The following is a 20390-nucleotide window of genomic DNA, read 5'->3' on the forward strand; positions in this document are numbered from 1 at the left end:
CACATTACAAAATAATTCAGAGTTCTTCATTTCATGACTTTTTTTTTTTTTTTTTTTTTAAGATTTTAAGTAATCTCTGTACCCAGTGTGGGGCTTGAACTCATAACCCCGAGATCAAGACTTGCATGCTCCACCATCTGAGCCGGCCAGGTGCCCCCATGGCTACTGTTGATACCTTACATGAATACAGTACATGGGTCACCACTGATAAACCAAAACTGATACGTTATTGACTGAAGTCCAAACTTTTTCTAGATTTTCCTACTTTTTTACCTAATGCCCTTTTCTGTTCCAAGATAGCACTTTGCATTTAGGTGCCATGAGTCCTTGAAGTCCTCTAGACTGGGACAGGTTTTCAGACTTCTCTTATGTTGGATGTCCTTGTCAGTTTTGAGGGTACTGCTCAGCAGTTTCGTAGAACGCCCTTCAATTTAGGTCAGCCCATACTGCAGTCGAGACCAGAGGTTGGCAAAGTTTTTCTGTAAAAGACCACAGGGTAAATATGTTGAGGTTTGCAAAAATGACTTATGACGTTATATGGTCTCTGGTGCAGTCACTAAGCTCTGCCACTGTAGTGTGAAAGCGGACATAGACAGTATGCAAATAAATGGATGAGGCTGTGTTCTAATAGAGCTGTGTTTCCAAAACAGGCAGTGGGCTGAATTAGTTCCTGTGCCAAGCTCTGAAATAGAGGCAAGAATGCTAGAGTAGACTAAGGCTTTCTGTTTGATATAGGAAAGGAAGGGGGAAGAAAACCGATTGAAAAAGAAATTGAAAGAGAAAAAGGTCAATGCAAGTTTCCTTCCATTTCTTTTTTTTTTTTTTTTAATTTTTTTTTTTGTCAACATTTTTTATTTATTTTTGGGACAGAGAGAGACAGAGCACGAACGGGGGAGGGGCAGAGAGAGAGGGAGACACAGAATCGGAAACAGGCTCCAGGCTCTGAGCCATCAACCCAGAGCCTGACGCGGGGCTCGAACCCACGGACCGCGAGATCGTGACCTGGCTGAAGTCGGACGCTTAACCGACTGCGCCACCCAGGCGCCCCAAGTTTCCTTCCATTTCTCAATGTCAAAGAAACCCTCGATCCTAACAGCATCTGACCCTGACTAACCTCGTTCTAGTATCTCTGTTCCTCTACTTAACCTGTGTGGTTAAAGAATAAGAAAAGAACCTGAGAGAGGAGGGGGAGGAGCTTTCTAATGGCTCTTTTACAGTAACCCCTCCCTCTACTTCCGTTAGTTGTTGCTGCAGGGGCTCCTTGGCAGGTCAACGCAATTGCATGTTGTGGAAAACGATGCCAGGCCAAGTCGACTGGAGTGTAAGAGCACATAGCTCGTTACCAACGTCCTTCCCTTCCTGGAAGCCCTGTTCGGTAATTTGTAAGCACTTTTGCGAATTAACCAGATGCTTTGCTTGTTTTAATCAAAACCAGGACTCCAGTATTTCTTTAGCTTTTCTCTTCTTCCTAATGCTGGTGATATGATTACCATTATTAGCAGTAATATGACCAAGGCCTTAAAAGAGTGAGTGGGTCTGGTATTTTAGATCAAATTCCCAGCCGTATAAAAATATTTTTCTATTTTTTGTGTGTGTGTGTGTGTGTGAGGCTGTGTAAGCTAAATTTGAGTCCTCATTTTGCCAGATGGCAGGCAATTAGCCTGTAGCAAAATTCTAGGTAAACTCATTCACTTCGAGCCAATTAAATCATTTCCTGTTCTCTTTGTCCTCTTCAAGGAGATATCTGAAATCTGAGGCTGTTTATAGTCATAGCGCTGAAGCAAGACATCATTCTACTCATTGGCTTATCCCTCTCTTGTCTCCAATCCCCAGCCACTCGTTGGCCCTACACTGAGATGCAGTAGGATATTCGGTGCCACCTCACACACACACAGCATCGGACTATTCATACCGGCTTCCTCTGTCTCAGTGAAAATCTACATCATTTGCGGGAATTGGAGTTTCGGCTGCTCTTGCTTTGTCAGAGTCTGCGGGAGACAAGGTGGACAGTCAGCCTTTGTCTTTGCCTGTATATGCCATTTCTTCTCTGTTGCCCCTAGAGCATACTGGACAGCTCTACCTGACCTACAGATCCTTGTCCCCGGCCCCCAGCATGTGAGCATGTGTCCCCTCTGCCCTAGTATTCCTGGATTCACATGGGGGTTCTGTCACTTGTCCCCCTTGCCCTGGTCTCAGGGAGTCAGAAGGCAGCGGCCTCTTTTGTCAACTGAGTGGGCTCCTCATCGGCTCGCTCCTTCCAACACTGTCTTGTCAATCTGGCATGAGTTTGTATCTTTTCTCTTATGGTGACAGAAAAGAAAAAGGAGGAAGAGGAAGAGGAGAAAAATTGACCCTGCCCTTGGGCTTATTTTTCCTAAGTATTTTTATCATGCACCTGCATTATTGCTTAAATAAGGCTGACTCTGGTTTTGGACTCTGGTTCCAAAACCATGCTGTCTCATTTGGGCAACAGCAGCTCCTGTCTACTGGTTCCAAACTGGAGATGAGGAGGAGTGGGGGTTCAGCCTTTTGTGGGGAGGGCATCATGGGCTCAAGGAGAAAGAATACACACCTGTTCTGTTTTCCATTATTAACCCTCGACCATATGCACGACAGACAAGACCTCAAGGATGGAAAATACCAAGTGTCAAAGAATTGTTCATTGCTCCACAAAGCCAAGGAGAGTCCAAAATACATAACCTTCGGAGCAGACGAATACATGGGCATTCTTTGCAGCTAATATTATTTATATATGTTTCATTTTGTATTTTGTGTCAGTGGAGAAATCTAATTTCCTTTTTTCCACTGTTAGTTTTTTTTTAAAATTTTTTTTTTTTTTAATGTTTTTTATTTATTTTTGGGACAGAGAGAGACAGAGCATGAACGGGGGAGGGGCAGAGAGAGAGGGAGACACAGAATCGGAAACAGGCTCCAGGCTCCGAGCCATCAGCCCAGAGCCTGATGCGGGGCTCGAACTCACGGACCGCGAGATCGTGACCTGGCTGAAGTCGGACGCTTAACCGACTGCGCCACCCAGGCGCCCCATTCCACTGTTAGTTTTTAATCAAAGCGTAATGCAGCATTCCCCAGGTCAAACATTATGAAAATAGGTAAAGAAAACCTGAGTGCCCCCTTAAACCTGTCCCAGCCCAGCCTTCTCATCTTCCCATCTTTCCTCCATGACTGTACAAGGTCATTATGCCTTCACACTGCCGACATCCTCTAGCTCTTCCTCTGATCTGTTCTGTGTCACGTACGGTAGACAGTTTTGTTTATATCTTCACACTGAAACCACTTCTCAGTGAGAACAAATTGATCTGTTTTGATCACTGGCATAATACCAGGCTAATATATGGAAGGCTCAATAAAGATTTGCTGGATGAATGAGTTGCATTGCACTCACATATTCATTTTTCTGCAATGATTTTTTTAAATGTATGACACATGATACAGAGCAGACATCCCTAAGTAGTTAGTATTCTGTGTGTGCTGTGTAGTGAACATAACTTTGTGAGCATATTGTATCAGGTGGAGAAAATGGGAGAATATTTCTGGGGATACCCATGGGTTTCTATGTTTTCTTTTAAACATGTATGTGTATAGGGGATTAGTGGATGTGAGAAGGAAATGAGAAAATGACTGTATTCATCTGACTTTCTTATATGACAGTGTTAATATCAGTGGTGATATTAGAGTTGGCTTTTACCAAGAACTTATGTAGGAAGGCACTGTGCTAGTAAGCATCTCACCTATGTTAGAGAGTTCAGTTGTCAAAACAACCCTGTACGACAGGAACTATTAATGACTCCTGAGGCTTGGGGAGACTAAATAACTAACTTAGGGACCCTGAGAGGGTACATGATAGAACTTTTGAGAGCCATCTTATCCTGGTACCTATTTTCTATAATCAAGAAGTATTTCTTGGATCTAGAGCAGGTTACAGAGAATGTCATATAGATTCTTGGAGTGGACCCATGAGTCCCAGGCCGGTGGCTTCCTATCTTCCAAATGACGTCAGAAGTAGGGTCTTCAGTTGAGAATAGGTGTGGGGGAGCTTTGAAGATAAATCATTGGAAAAGATTCCCAGAGTCTCAGAGAGACATAGAACCCAAACGACAGAACAGATTGGGGCCACTCTAAATAAAGGCCAGGGCAAATCCACTAAATCCCTTTAGGAAATATCCCTGTTTGAGGACTTGTACAGACATATGCTGCAGGCTTAACTCAGGCAGAACCAGGAATCCTGTTCCCAATTTTGAATAAAACCAGTGATCCAACTGCTCAAATTCTGAGAATGATAACTCTAATTTTTGTTTGTTTTGTTTTGTTTCGGGTTTTTTTGTTTGTTTGTTTGTTTGTTTGTTTGTTTGTTTTTGGTCCTTATGTGAGGACACGGCTAAGCGTTTCGTCTTTAAATCATCCCAGAACACTTTGCAACCAATCTGTGTATTTCTTTTCCCAGATGATAACGTTATTTTGTTTGGTTTGGTCGGCGTCACTGGCCTTGGCTAACGTCTGTGTTTCAAGCTCTTCATTTTCCAAGCTTCCCCGATGACTTAGCCACACGGTGCATTGTTTAAGCTCCAGTCCCATTAATCAGGCTCTTGCCAACTTTTCACAGCTTGGGAAGAATTTTTACTCAAGACATTCAAAACCAGCATTTCACGGAATTCAGCTGTGGTTAACAATGGGCAGCCTTGTTGGTGGGGACCACATTCAAAGTTAATGGGCTTGAAGGAGCATTTTGGTGCCTGCTGGAAAGCACAGGAGCAGGGGCCCTGGCCGCTCAGTTATCTGCAGCTGGGGGTGCACTTAGGATGCTTGGGGCTGGCACCCCAGCCCTAGAGACCGCTTCGCCCTCTTGGCAGTGTTCTCAGGGCCTGCAATGGGGGGGAGGTAAACACGTCCCATGTGGACCATTGTGAGCATTCCCCATCCAAGGCAGGGTTCACCATGAGAGCAAAGTTGGGGGTTGCACCGGCCACGCTTTGTGCTGCCCTCAAATTGAGGTCACAGTGGCTCGATTTTTCCCCCTGCCATAGAACAAAGCCCTCTAATAAATTTATTAAGTCTCAGTTATTTGCAATTCATGTGCTCTTTGCAAATCAAGAGTAGGTTATGAGACACAAAGAATTCAAGCATGAGGAGGCATCTAGGCAGCGAGTGAGGACAGGAAGCCCTTCTGAATCGTCTCAGACGCACTTCAGGTAGGTTTGTCTGCAAACCACGTGAAACACCCTCTTTGTGTTCATGCTTCGGAAAACTGCTCTTTCTGAAGTTTCTGCTGGTTTGGTGCAAAATTGTATTTCACATATTGCAACAAACTGCCATTAATTTAAATTTTCTCAACAACTTACTGATTAAGGCATCACTTGAATTTTTTGCCATTATAAACATTTCATTTTCTGCATTCTGTGGATGAATTTTTTTTAAGAAAATTAATAGACTTTAGTTCTTAGCAGTTTTATGTTTACTGAAAACTTGAGCAGAAAGTACAGTTACTCTATCTGCCTTTTCTCCTCTGGTCAGCGACCTCCATTGCTAACATCTTACATTAGTGTGAGTCATTTGTTATAATCGAAGAACCAATATTGATACTTTTTTTTGCTGTTTATTCATTTTTGAACGAGAGAGAGGCAGAGCATGAGTGGGGGAAGTGCAGAGAGAGGGGGAGACACAGAATTCGAAGCAGGCTCCAGGCTCTGAGCTGTCAGCACAGAGCCCAATGCAGGGCTTGAACCCACAAACTGTGAGATCATGACCTGAACCAAAGTCGGATGCTTAACCAACTGAGCCAGCCAGGCGCCCCTATACACTTTTGTTAATTAAAGTTGTTAGTTTATAGAAGGGTTCACTTTTAGAGTTGTTCACTTTTATGGGTTTTGCCAAACATGTAATGTCACATATCTGCCATGACAGTACCATAGAGAAGAGTCTCACTGCCCCCGAGTCCCCTGTAATCCACCTGTTCACCCCTTCCCCCCATGTCCCTGTTATGCATCTGTTCACCCTTCCCCCCAAGAGCGTGTTATCCACCCGTTCACCCCTCCCCCAGCCCCCTTTATCCACCCATTCACCCCTCCCCCCAGCTCCCATTATCCACCTGTTCACCCCTTCCCCATGTCCCCATTATCCACCTGTTCACCCCTCCCCCCAGCCCCTGTTATCCATCTGTTCACCCCCCCCCCGTGCCCATTATCCACCTGTTTACCCTCTCCCCCAAGTCCCCTGTAATCTACCTGTTCTCCCCTCCCCCCCAGTCTGTTATGCACCTGTTCACCCCTCCCCCCAAGTCCCCATTATCCATCTGTTAACCCCTTCCCCCCCAGTCCCTGTTATCCATCTGTTCACCCTCCCCCACCAGTCTCCGTTATCCACCTGTTCTCCCCTCCATACCTTCCCCTGATCCCTGGGAAGCACTGCTCTTTTTCTATCTGTACTGTTTTTTTAAAGTTTTCAAATCTGTACATTTTAACATCTGAGTATCTTCCTTTATCATAACTGTACGTATTTTCCCAAAAATGACCAACAGCAAGAGATTGTGATTATAGTTTTAGGTTCAGATCAGACATTTGGTTGTCATATGTAATGGGAAGCCTCAGGGTCAGTCTGGAGTCCGAGGAGGAGGGGAAAACATAGACAAGAACCGTGTTGTGGGAAGGAATGGGAGAGGTAAGCAGGCAAAGCAGGTGTAGAATGCACCTCTGTGGACAATTTCAGCAGACTCCCTGGCTGTTCCAGGCAGGGAAATAGTGGCCCGCAGTGTAGGCGCCCAGTAGGGAAAACAGTCGCCAGGGAGGGAGGAATGGACTCTGGAGTGGTTAGTTTGCATATGAAGGGTACCCCCCACCACCACGTGAGACATTCTCTGTGCCCAGGAGTTGGCTAGCCTTGGGAGGGGCAGTTCCACCAAGGGTCACCAGAGTCCCTGGATATCATAACAGAGAATATAGAAAGTAAAAGGTATCATTAATGGATGGGTGTCCAGTGGCACCCCAGAGTGGACAGCGTGTATCTCATGGTCACTTCTGGTCTCATGGCCAAGTAGGTGGTGAGCTCCACCGGGATGCTGTGCAAAGCCAGGAGTGGTTCGGACATGGATAAAAAACTGTGGGCAGAAGACAGCATGTGTTGCTTCTGAAACATGATCGGGGCTTTCGAGAAGCTTCATTCCACACCCTTACGTGCTGCAGAGCAACTAGAGGGCAGAGGGTGATCTACATGATGGCACAGAGTGACAGCGAGAGAGTATTGTGAGAGCCTCTAGAGCCATTAATGCAGCTCCTTTGTCTTGGCTGTTGGTGCCTCCACGCAAGTCTCACATCATCAGGAGGCAGAAGGTGATTGGCTCAGCTTGGGTCAGCTGCCCACCCCTCTACTTACTGGATCGTGTTGCTGCAACACCACACCAGTTCTGTTGCCGACACACAAGTCCCCATCCTCCCTGCGTGCTGAGGCTTGAGTATGGAACTCAGTCCCGAGACATGGAGAGGGAAGAAGGGAGGGGAGCCAATTCCAGACCTGCTCTGACCGACATCCCCCAGAATGCTTCAGCCCTCGTCTCCTCTGTTTCGGGGACCTTGGGAGGCCACTGTGTTGTGGAGATGACACCTGGTAATCGGAGGAGGGCCACGTGTGCATGAAGGGGGCAAGAGATACGTCTTTCTGGTGTTGAGTCCCTGAGATGTGGGAGACACTTTGTTACTGGATTGTCATCCCTCCTGCCCTGACTGGTGATACTGTGCTTGGTATATGCACAACGGTGTTTTCTTTGTTTGTTTCGGTGTTTGTTTTTTGTGTGTTTGGCTTTCTGCTACTCTACTGTAACTCAAAGATAGGTTTTGGGGTTACTGTTTCCAGGAAGTTGTAAAGTATTTCTGCTTTTCACTTACTAAGGTCTGAGGGAATAAATCTAAAGAGAAAAGGGTAACAATTAAATATGTGATATAAATATGGATACCTATGTATACTTACATGTATTCACATATACACATACATGTATATATCACAAAGTAGGAAATCTGTGTTTATATGTATGTGTGTATAAGTATACATATACATATACACATATATATACATATATATATGGAATAAATGGGAATGGACGTAATGGAGTATTTGCTCGTTCATATACTAGCTTTTTCTTTTGACTTTTTCAGTGATTTATTTCTAGCTTTTAAAAGCTTAGATTGAATTTCACTGAACTTTAGATCAGGTTCCTTCGTTTTTAAGGAGACCGTCATAGCTGTAATAGATGTTTATGAAGGTAGTGAACAGCAGATTGAAAATATATTACCATGTGCATTGAAACTCAGTCTGCAGCCTTGACTGCAGTCAGTTGTTTAGTACAATCCACATGAGTTATTGAGTTATGGAGATGAGGCCCCACGTAAATGCGGTTATTCTGGAGCTAAAAGCATGGAAATGTATCATACTAATCACAATGCAATCACTAGAGTCTCAGCACTCTTTTATGGTCAGTCTGCATTGTTACCATTTTCCCCAACATTTTCTTAAGTCTGAAGAAAATCAACAAAACAACCAGTTTAAGTCCTGGTGTGCAGGTCTTGCTGACCTCTGTGGTGTGAATACCCCCACTGTGGCCAATTCCAAGCTGTGGCTTGGTCACTACACACAGAAATGGGGACAGACCTGCAGTAGATACCACTGTGTGACATCACTGTCATGGTCATAAGTAACCTCAGAGGCAGAGGTCATATGTAGTGGAAAAATAGGGGGAAAGGAGAATTGCAGGGTTAGATATGTGTCACTATGGTTTCAGGATAACTTTGTAAGTTTATATAATTTAAGTTTTAATAATGACAGCATTGAACAGCAGCTTCCTGAATTCCTGGAAATGTAACAGGTCAGCATGAGCCACCTCTACCCCATCACATGCAGACGGTCCAGTCCAGCATGTCCTTAGAAGAAAATTCAAATTATCTCATGTTTTCATTTCAAACCCAGTAAAGGACCATACAAACCTTACAGTCATTTAACTAGACAACCCTAAAAATAGGAGGAAAGAAAAATTAATACTAAAATACTAAAAACAACGAGTAGTTGTAAGATAGGAAAATGGGTGAGATATATAAGTAAATACTATATGGTTTCTTCAAACAAACTGGCCATGTGTGCAACTTAAATCTGCCAACACTGTCATTGTTCCAGTTGACCCCAGTCTTCTTTTTTTTTTTTTTAACGGTTATTTATTTTTGAGACAGAGAGAGACAGAGCATGAACGGGGGAGGGTCAGAGAGAGGGAGACACAGAACCTGAAACAGGCTCCAGGCTCTGAGCTGTCAGCACAGAGCCCGACGCGGGGCTGGAACTCACGGACCACGAGATCATGACCTGAGCCGAAGTCGGCCGCTTAACCGACTGAGCCACCCAGGCGCCCCGACCCCAGTCTCCTTAAGAGAGAAGGTCCTTGACATGGGGAACAGAACACATAAAACCAGAACATAAAGCAGGGGAGTGTTTGTGGGACATTACAGGGATAGATTCAGATGACTTTGAAGGCTTATCTGCTGTCCACCTGTTCTGGAACTAAAGTCCCTTTCAGTGACAAGTAATTTGGCCTAATTCTAAGAGCCTGGAGGTTATGAAGTTTCCCTATGATCACAGCATTCGGTTTGGCTCAATTTGCCTTCATCTGGCCCATGGTGGGGGCACCTCACCACAGAGTAAGCCCTGGATCTGGTTCCATAGATGTGGGAAGGACTGTCTAACCAATAGCACTGGGTCGATACCAGTCCAGCTTGTTCGGGACCCCTGAGCTAGCTGAACAAAGTAAGTACTTCAGGGAATCCAGACTCTGGGTGCAGACTTCTTTCTTGTTCTCATCATTCTGCTGGGGAGCTTGCTTCCCATTATCTTGTTCCCTGATGAGATGGCCATGCTGTCTTCAGCGATCGTCTCACCTTCATTCCCATGAGTTTCTTGGTGCAATTTAAGATAAGATAAGATAAGATAATTTAAGATAAGCCAAGGATTAGTAGAAGGTTGCAGATGAGGACAAGTTCTACATTTGCTGTCTTGGAACCGGCCTTGTGGTCTGGAAACAAACTTGATAGTTCCTTGTAGGGTCTGTTTCTTAAGACATGCTGTACTCTGCAGGATCTCGAGAGAAAAGACTGTATGTACTAGCCTAGGTGAGGAGAAGACAGAGGAGAGAAAGGGGTAAAAGAAGAGAGAGGGAATGAAGGAGAAAGAGTAAAATGTAACTGATAAGTAAGAATGTAAATTTGGCATAGAGAGGGAAAACAGCAGAATGTTTGTGAGGATGATTTTTTTCCCTGGTGGAATTTTAATAGACTGGTACTCATGGTCTCAACTGGAAAAAGATGTCAAAGATGCCCCCTCTCTTCCCACCCACCTACAAAATGAGAGATGAAGGTTATCACATAGGTAATCTTCATAATATAAAGAAGGTGAAATTTCTCTGCTATTAAACTTTAAAGGAACAATTAATCCCCATGGTATTAAAACTGACCAGGGCCATAAAAAAAAGGAATACTTGTATTAAATATTATAAAGGTAGATTAACTGTGGTATTAAAATGTGACAGAGATCAGAAAATAGGAGGGTCATATGCATATATGTCATCTCAATTGCATAAATATTAATGCAGACTTTCTTTAAGTGAACATTTAAACTAGCCACATATTAAGAAGTAATACCCAATGATGAAATAGCATCTATTTTAGGAATACTGGAATGATTCAATATTAGGAAATCTATTAATGTAATTCATGACATTATTAAGTTAAATGAAAAAAATAACTTTACTGCTTCAAGAAGTGCCAAAAATAATTTTATAGAATCCAACAATTATTTCAGATTAAAAGTTCTAAGCAAAATAGAAATGAGAGTAATAAAAATAAATTCAACCAAATATATCTTGATGCTTAAAGAGACATTCCATTAGAGTCAATAAGAAAGAAGGGTGCTCCACAAGAATAAACTTAAAATAGATTAAAGACTTAAATGTGAGACCTGAAACCATAAAAATCCTTAAAGAAAGCACAGGCAGTAATTTCTCTGACACCAGCTGTAGCAACATTTTTCTAGATATGATTCCTGAGGCAAGGGAAACAAAAGCAAACATAAACTACTGGGACTACATCGAAATAAAAGGCTTCTGCACAGTGAAGGAAAAATCAACAAAACTATAAAGCAACGTACAGAATGGGAGAACATATTTGCAAATGATATATCCAGTAAAGGGTTGGTATCCAAAATACATAAAGAACTTACACAGCTCAACACTCAGAGAATGAATAATCCAATTAAAAGTGGGCAGAAGACATGAACAGACATTTCTTCAAAGAAGACATCCAGATGGCTAACAGATACATGAAACAATGCTCATCATCACTCATCATCAGGGAAATACAAATCAAAACCACATCGAGATACCACTGCACCCCTGTCAGAATAGCCAAAATTAACAACACGGGAAACAACAGATGTTGTCAAGGATGTGGAGAGAAAGGAACATTCATGCGCTGTTGTTGATAATGCAAACTGATGCAGCCGCTTTGGAAAACAATGTGGAGATTCCTTAAAAAGTTAAAAATAGAACTGCCTTACAATCCAGTAATTGCACTGGTAGGTATTTGCCCAAACAATACAAAAATACAGTTCAGAGAGGTACATGCATCCCAGTGTTTATGGCAGCACTATCTACAATAGCCAACTTATGGAAATGGCCCAAGTGTCCGTGGACTGATGAATAAATAAGGAAAATGTGGTATACATACAATGGAATATTACTCTGCCATAAAAAATAACGAAATCTCACCATTTGCAACAACATGGATAGAGCTAGAGGGTATCACGCTAAGTGAGGTAAGTCAAGAAAGACAAATACCATATGATTTCAACCGTTTGTGCAATTTAAGAAACAAAACAAATGAGGTAAACCAGGAAACAGACTCTTAACTCTAAAAAACAAACTGATGGTTACCAGAGGGGAGGAGGGTGGGTGATGGGTTAAATAATGGTGGGGATTAAGGAGTGCACTTGTCATGATGAGTACTGGGTGTTATAGGGAAGTATTGAATCACTGTATTGTACACCTGAAACTAATATTACAGTGTCTGTTAACTAACTGGGATTAAAATAGAAACTTAAAAAGGGAAAGAGAGCAGGGTGCCTGCTGTCATTTTTATTATCAATCCCAGTGTGGAGGAACTAGCCACTACAATTATTTAAAATTTTAGAAATCAAAATTAGCCCTGTATGAAGATGGGAAAGCCAAAATAGTAATGATTAATAATAATAATAATAACAACAACAACAATAACTAGTGGAAAACATAAGCATGGTAAATACAGTGGCCTTTTAGAACATAGACATAGACATGTAAGTAGCTTTCTTGTAGTTAAGCCATATTGAGTTTACAACAGAATTAACAATTTAATTTATAATAGCACAAACTGTTATAAACACTCAAGAACACCATCCCCATACCTTTTCCTGAGGACATACCAGGGAACAGTCTTCGGACGGCGGAAATAACTAGAGACATCACCATAAGAATAGCGTTGGCCATTAGGTACCATAGGTGCCTGGTAAAAATAAGACAAAATGTAGGTTAAAGCGAAGAGAATGAATGCAGTTGCCATATATTCTGATGCTATGGATGTAGTGTAGTGATTGAAAATGAGAGAGAATGGCATAGCATATGCCAAAAATGGAAGTGTTTTTAGCAGTAATCAGTCTTAGTACCATTTTACTGATACTGTTGTGTTTGTACTGTGGAATAGGGTGCCTAAATAATGGTGAGATACTTTAATTCTATCATCCTTTGTTCTTGAGAATGAATATTCTCAAGGTGGAACAAAGACGTGATCAGCAAGAGATTAAAAACCTTGCACTCCTAAATTTGCATTGGAAATATGAGTACGAACTCTCAGGTTGCATATGTACTTTTCAACCATGTTGAAAATTCTTAGAAACAATGACCAAAGTGACAATGGCATTGCTAGGACCCAGATTTTAGTTTTGATATAGCATTTCCTATTTTCAGAAGTTTGAGTTTCTTGGAGAAATGACTGATTCTTGTTCAGGGGCAGAGGCTGCAGAAGATGAGACTAGAACATGAGGACAAATCAGAGCAATGAAAGTTATCAGAATCTAGTAGGGTTACATCAAAAGGACTCAGTGGCCAACTGGATGGAACCTATACCTGCTAAGGCTGAGCCAATTTGAGCTCCAACTAGGGTAAGATTTGCAGTGGATTGAAACCCATCAATATATTTATATCCATGATTTTATAAAGACATTCAAAAATAAAACGAGTGGGTTACATTGTGAAGATGATATGTAGCCAGTTACCTTGAAAATCTAACATATATCTTGCTTTTTGTATGTAAGCAGCAGAGTGTTAACTGAGAATTATACAGTTAGGACAGTTAAATGAACAAATAAAACAATCAAATTAGAACATCACCATTTTGTAGCCCTCAGCGAATTAATGGATATAGGCATTGAACACTCAATGCTGATGACATAAAAAAAGGCAAAAACCAGAAAACATGTACCTCCTGATGAAAAATAGTTGAATTCTAACTATGGTCTTGCCAAATGAATGAAATCTGATTTTCATCAAACCCCTGCATTCAGCTGATGATTATCAGGAAATGTGGGGAACTCAGCAACCTGGTTAAGCACAACATAAACATGCAGTAAGTAATGCTCAGACTGTGTAAGCCAGTGTTTGCAACAGGTAACTTGTAGTGGAAAACAGGGATGGAATAAGCAAGATGAAAATTTGAAAACACACAAACCAAATACTGACCAGCCTGCTCCCCTACACCAGCTGCATTCCAGCAAAGGAGAGGACTTAACAACCAGCATGCAATGTACCTGACATCTCCAAGTGTCTGCAACCTTACCTTGGTGCCTGTTCGTGTAGCTTCTCACGTTCCTTTCTCCTTTGAATCTCTAGACGGAGAGAGGTTAGTAAATGTGACCCTGTGAGATGGTTGACAGTTACTCTCAACTTGTGAGAGGTGGCATTAGGATAGACAAAGAATTTGGCCCAGGATGGACTGGAGGAATTTTTCCAAGGAATGAATCCCTTTGAAGATCCGTGTTGCCATCAAAGACGTGAGAAGACCAGTAGAGTACACAGTATGATGAGAAAATGGAACAGGAACACCACTGTATTTCTTTTCTATCCTTTGCTTTTCTAAATATCAGGAACATGGGCGCCTGGGTGGCTCAGTCAGACCTGACTTCAGCTCAGGTCATGATCTCATGGTTCGTGAGTTCGAGCCCCATGCCAGGCTCTGTGCTGACAGCTCAGAGCCTGGAGCCTGCTTTGAATTCTATGTCTATTTTTCTCTGTGCCCCTCTCCCACTTGCTCTCTGTCTCTCTTTCTCTCTCAAAAGCGAATAAATTTTTTTTAAAAAAATACCAAAAACATAAGGGAAAGAAGTTAAAGAGAAATAAAATCATTCAAGATCTTCTAAGTGAGGCGGGCTGCCCAGAGAGCCCACGTGACATCTGCCTCCCCATCCTTGGAGACTGAAAGCTGGAACACCAGATTCCAACTCACTCACTTTTTCATTTTCTGCGAGGTCTGTAAGCATGGCTTGAGTGGCACCACGGAGCTTGGCTGGAAGGAGAACCCAGCAGACTCTGTGATGGATGTAAAGGCTTCAGGTTTTAACCTGAAGTCAGATATCAGGCAGATGCCTGAATGTAGTGTCTTCCTGGGGTAAATCAATCCCTTACAGAAAAGTCAGAAGAGCCAAATTCTGCCAGGCAAAGAATGGCACGTCCCCAGAAGAGTCCAAACCAACCCTCCTCAAATCCAGGGGTTCAGGACAGCTGAACCCCTGTGTGTTTAAATCACATTCTATAGCAAAAACAAGGGAAACTGTTGAGAAGCATTTGTTCGTGGCATCGCAGTAAAAGTAACATCTCAGCACAGGGCCAAGCCATCACAAACATGGTCAAGATGGAACAGTAAACCAAGGACTTTTGAAAATGTAGGAAGCTTTAAAGTCTGAAGGAAAGTACCATAAGATGCTGGAAAAAAAAAAAAATGTGACAGTGTTGTGCATTCACAAAATATTGGTAAACTTGTTGTTTCTGGTAATTTTGGAAGTGAGAAAATGTACCTAATAAGTTGTTGCACTGGAACAGACATCATCGTGCAAATTGCTGGTGATGTCACCTGGCCCTTCCTAGCTGCGTGTGGTAAGGCATTGATGTAGAAAAAGCAAGTCAATCTGGAGACAGAATTTAGAGAAATTATAGAGTCTGAGAAGCACAGCCTTGGAAAACAAACGTGTGTCTTAACACCGGCCTGTTTAGTGAGAAAGTAATTCCCAAAGTGAGTTAAAAGCCTGGGGAAAAGATCAACTCCAGCACGGTACCAGAAGTCAGTCTCGGGATCGACATGAAATCAACTGCATTGTAGTCTGGCTCCGGGCTAGGAATCCTGCAGTGGTTAAGATAGGGCCTCACAACACCTCTCAGCTGGGAGGAACGGCTGACAGCGTGAGGGCCTTGTTCCCGCACAGCCTTCCATACTCGGGGAAGTAGCGACCGAGTGGAGGAGGCCTCTGTCTCGTGGCTGTAGGTTTCTACCTGCGAGGAGTCTAGGAGGCCTCTGTCTCATGCTTGTAGAGGCCGATCCGTTACCTCTTTGCCTTGCATCTTCAGATCAAGAGGAGCTACATCCAAGTAAAGCCACCTGCACCAGGAGATGATTTAGGAGACACAGTCTTCTAATTTAAGCCTGACCCTGATGCTGGAATGGCGTGAGGTTTCGGCATCTTGCAAGAGAAGTGAATGTTTGGAAACCAGGTATTGGATGCTGGTCACAAGTCTCCAGACAGCTCCCACTGAACTGCATCTTGTATGCATGCTCTTGTGGGGCCCCCTGCTCCTTAAATTTGGGCTGTCTCCCTGACCTTATTGGTCACGTGATGCTGTGCCCCTCCGTGCCTGAGTCTCAGGGAGGTGTGGAAGCCTTTACTTTTGTGATTTCACAATCCCTGAGCCACTCTGCAAGAAGTCCAGCTTGCCTGCTGACGAGACCACAGGGAGACCTTGAGACTCACTCAGGAAGAGGCTCTGAGGCTATATGGGAATCCCAGATGTGTGGACATGCCTGCAGAGATCAGTCTTGTAAGGATCTGTGACAGGCTGCCAGAAATATAACTAAACCATCATAAATGTCCAATCCAGTCACGCTCTTTCAGATAATATTAGGGGAGCCCAGCTCGCCCACAGAATCATGAGCGATAATGAAATCATCATTTTAATAAATTCCCGAGTGTTAAGATAGATTGTAACATACAGTGAAAAGGCAATACTTACGTTGACTATAATCCCAACCCAATTATGTAATATTAATCTCAGGCACCACCATATCGGTTTGTAAGTTTGCAACAGATGCTGTTCCCTCTGAGAAATGAGTCTTTTTCTTCGGGCAAGAAAAGCCTACTTATCAATAGTGTGCTGAGCCTAACATGACTCCCCATAGAGAGAAGTGACTTCCTTCTGTGCCTTTATAATTCTCTCGCTTTATATGTAGCTAGGTAGGTAGGCAGGCAAACAGGCAGAAAAAGATAGGTGGGTGGATAGCAGATCTGTCGAGATCGCAGTGATCTGTGTAGGCCTGGCATACTCATGTTTTAAAAAAATTTCTGGGGGTGCCTGGGTGGCTCAGTCGGTTAAGCGTCCAACTTTGGCTCAGGTCATGATCTCACAGTTTGTGAGTTCAGGCTCTGCATCAGGTTCTATGCTGACAGCTTAGACCCTGGAGCCTGCTTCTGATTGTCTGTCTCCCTCTCTCTTCCCCTCCCTGACTTGTACTGTGTCTCTCTGTCTCTCTCTCTCAAAAGTAAACATTAATTTTGTTTTTTAAATTTCTGTATCCCCACTGTGTAACACCTAATAGGTACTGAACAACTGTTGTTGATTGAATGAATAAACTTTGCTTGCAGAATTGTTTAGAACCCTTGGGTGAATTTTGTAAAGAAGAAACATGAAGCCTACATTGTAGAATCACTCACTAACAAAAACGTGTAGTAAGTGTATTAAGTATATCCCATCCATCCAACTTTTATATTTAATTATTGAAATCAGTTAGTTTTAAACATCCCTTTTAGTTGGTTTTTGGAAGAAAATTCTGGAATGTGGGAACCATGAATTTTCTTAACATCTTCTGCAGCCAAAGTGCTGACTGCTGATTTGTTCTCCTCTTCCTGTGCCCTGGCCAGCTACAATTTATTGCATAAGAAATAATAAAGTTATTCCTTATAACATTGAAATATTTCAGTAACAAATTGCAAGAAATAACAAAAAGGATGCACTAAACATCATGTTGTTGCCTCTGACTTGTTGGCATTTGCAAAAGTTAAAAATCCAACATTTTCCACCTAAGCAGGATCATCATTAAAAAATAACTGGGGTGTCTGGGTGGCTCAGTCATTAAATGTACCACTTTGCCTCAGGTCATGGTCTTGTAGTCTGTGGGTTCGAGCCCCATGACAGCTAAGAGCCTGGGATCTGCTTCAGATTCTGTCTGTCTGTCTGTCTCTCTCTCTGCCCCTCCCTCACTTGTGCCCTATCTCTCTCTATCCCTCAAAAGTAAACGTTAAAAACTTTTTTTTTAATAACCCAAAATAGGGGCGATTGGCTGTCTGTGTCAGTAGAGCATGCGACTCTTGATCTCAGGGTCATGAGTTCAAGCCCCACATTTGGCTTGGAACCTACTTTAAAAACGTGGGAAATTATTAGCCCCATAAATAAATATGCTTGTATAGATATATGGTAAGTATCCAGATTGTAGTTCTGTCTCAGTAAAATTTCATCAGCATACTGTGTCATTCGCCAAGGTCTCACTTCTGTGTTTATGGGATCCTCAGACATAAAAGAGTTTTAGTCCCCAAGGAGGATTCAAAATATAAATCAAGCAAAAACATTGATCCTTTGACTCACAGAACCTCAGGGTATAGGAGCATTGGAAGGGGTGTTGGGAAATTTTCTAGATTGAATTTGTGGCCTGTTTGGGGGCTCCCATTACATCCGTATTACATGGGCACCCAGCTGTGTTTGAGCAGCTTTAGGAATTAGGACCTTCAAAGTCCTACAAAACTGTCATTCTCAGGGGCTAAAAAAAGAACGCTGTCTACAAAAATATGAATAATTGGCATTTGAAAAAGAATATCTTGCCTTACAGTTTTCAGGCATGAGTACATCAGGAAATAAATTGTGCACACTTCTGGTCAATTCGTGTGACTTGTTTTTTCAAATTAAATTATTTGAAGTTCCTAATGGCTATGACAGGAGGATCAGTATTAATCCAACACCAGTAAGGGAGTTTTTCTGGTATTTGGAAAAGTTGAAGAGACCACTCAAACAGGGAAATGATTGATAACTTAGTAAATTCTCTATAGACTAGTCAGTTGAAAACCACACTAAAAAACAGACTCTAAAGATGGAAAATAAGAAAAGTCAATGTTACATCAAAGATAGAAAGTCACCATGCCCTTCACTTATAAAGACAATGAATGTGAACTTCAAACTGTTGCATAAAGATACTTCAAGGCTTTTGGGGATAAAGAAAGGATTGGAAGGTCTTAATAAAATACAAATACCATAAGCATGTTGTCATCTGCAAACCTGAGAAGAGATTAAATCTTTACAAGTGTTTTTCATTAAAAACAAAACAAGAACTTTGTGCATCTCTGTCCCCATCTTGATATATACCTTTCTTAGCTCAGAGGCAGGCGTATACCATGTACTCAGGGAAATATTTGCTGAAAGACAGGGTGAAAATGGGAATTTTCCTAGTGGCATCCTGAATATAGATAAAATGAATATAATATAATAAATAATTGAACTGAATTAAAGAGGTTGCCCATAGTAATCGCTTTACATTTTTGGAAATGATGGTCTTTGTTGGAATATTCTAATCAGTGTTCCTAAGAAGGCAAATTGGGGGAAAAAATTGGAATTAAGGATATGTACTATCATAGACTTATTTTTTGCAGTTTTATGCTACTAAGCTACAATACCTATTTGGTTTTCAAATATAATTGGAGACATTTGAAAATCATACTATGCTCTTGAAAGTGTTTATGTAAAACTTATATAAGTTATCCCGTTATAAATTCATCTCTTGGTCTCTTGGTTATTTCCTGTTATTTCAGTGTTCAGACAAGATGAAATTCAATCACTTAAAAAGAAATTTACAACCGGGCCAGTGCACAAACCCCAAATTCTGAAATTGCTTTTCTTCTTGGCTTCTGTGGAGAAATATGTCAAGCACATTCTTTCATGTAGGTCCAGAAGTATGATCAGGATGTTGGGATTGTTTTTGACCATTCTAGAGTCTGTAGAATTTTCCTCATATTAGCTGTGAGGTATGGATGCCACGTAGTCTGAGCTCCGTACACTGTCTAGCCAGGTAAGGAACAGGAGTTAGCCCTCATCCAAGATACAAAAGAGCACAGTTAATTCAGTAGGATGCATGGCCAGTGAAACGATACTCGTAGAAGCTGCGATATTAGCATCACGCACAGTCTACAGAGGCATAGAGTCCTATAAATGTCTTTGAAGTGTCTTGTGAGTTGTGGTGGTGGCCGATGGGAAGATTATGAAACCGTGTTCAGAAGAGAATGTAGCTGCATATTGATCAGTTCGGTGCATCGCGTGCTGTAACTGTGTCGTTGGAGCATCCCGGATTTGACTGGCATCCTTGAACTTAGTATTTGTACCTGGAACACAGCAGCCCAGGCTGTTCCCCAGCCCTCTTCTAAAGTAGTTGAATTTGTAACTCCTGGCAAAAATATGGGTTCAGGATAGCACAGACGCCTTGAAAAATTCGTCCTGGATGACTGTACCCACATCCTCCATTTCAGGCCTCACTTTGGGGCCTCACTTTGCTTGCTTCGTTAAATCAAGGAATATATACACACAGGAAGCTGAATTTTCCATTTGAACCTTTATTCCCAGCCCCAAACTGGAAACTTTCCAAATACCCATCAGTAGAAAAATAAATGATCTTATTTTCATGGTTATATGCCATGGATAATTATAGCAAACACCTTAAAGGGACGCATACCATGGATGAATCTTATCAGTCTGATAATAAGCACGGGAGGACGTAAAAACCTGCCTTCTGTGTGTCAATTAGACAGCAGGAACCTTCTGACTAAGTAGATTCAGAAGTTGAGCTTATGTGGATAAGGTGAGAGCCGTGACCTTCAGTTGTGGGTGAGGTATTAGGCGTGGAATATTCTACGGTGTGGGGGAGAGACTCAAGCAAGGTGCGGTGTTGTGTCCAGTGCTGTGATCATTCTGAATCTTCCGGCCAGCTGCACCTGTACCTCCCTGTCATCACATACCCCGGTCT

General features: G+C 42.2%; 1 long non-coding RNA gene across 7 annotated transcripts in view; it reads left to right on the forward strand.

The window, feature by feature from the left end:
• LOC131503113 (uncharacterized) overlaps positions 1-20390 on the forward strand; it is a 545963-nt gene that overhangs the window by 205537 nt on the left and 320036 nt on the right. The window lies entirely within an intron of this gene.

Source organism: Neofelis nebulosa, chromosome X (assembly GCF_028018385.1).
Source record: "Neofelis nebulosa isolate mNeoNeb1 chromosome X, mNeoNeb1.pri, whole genome shotgun sequence".
Taxonomy (NCBI): Eukaryota; Metazoa; Chordata; class Mammalia; order Carnivora; family Felidae; genus Neofelis; species Neofelis nebulosa.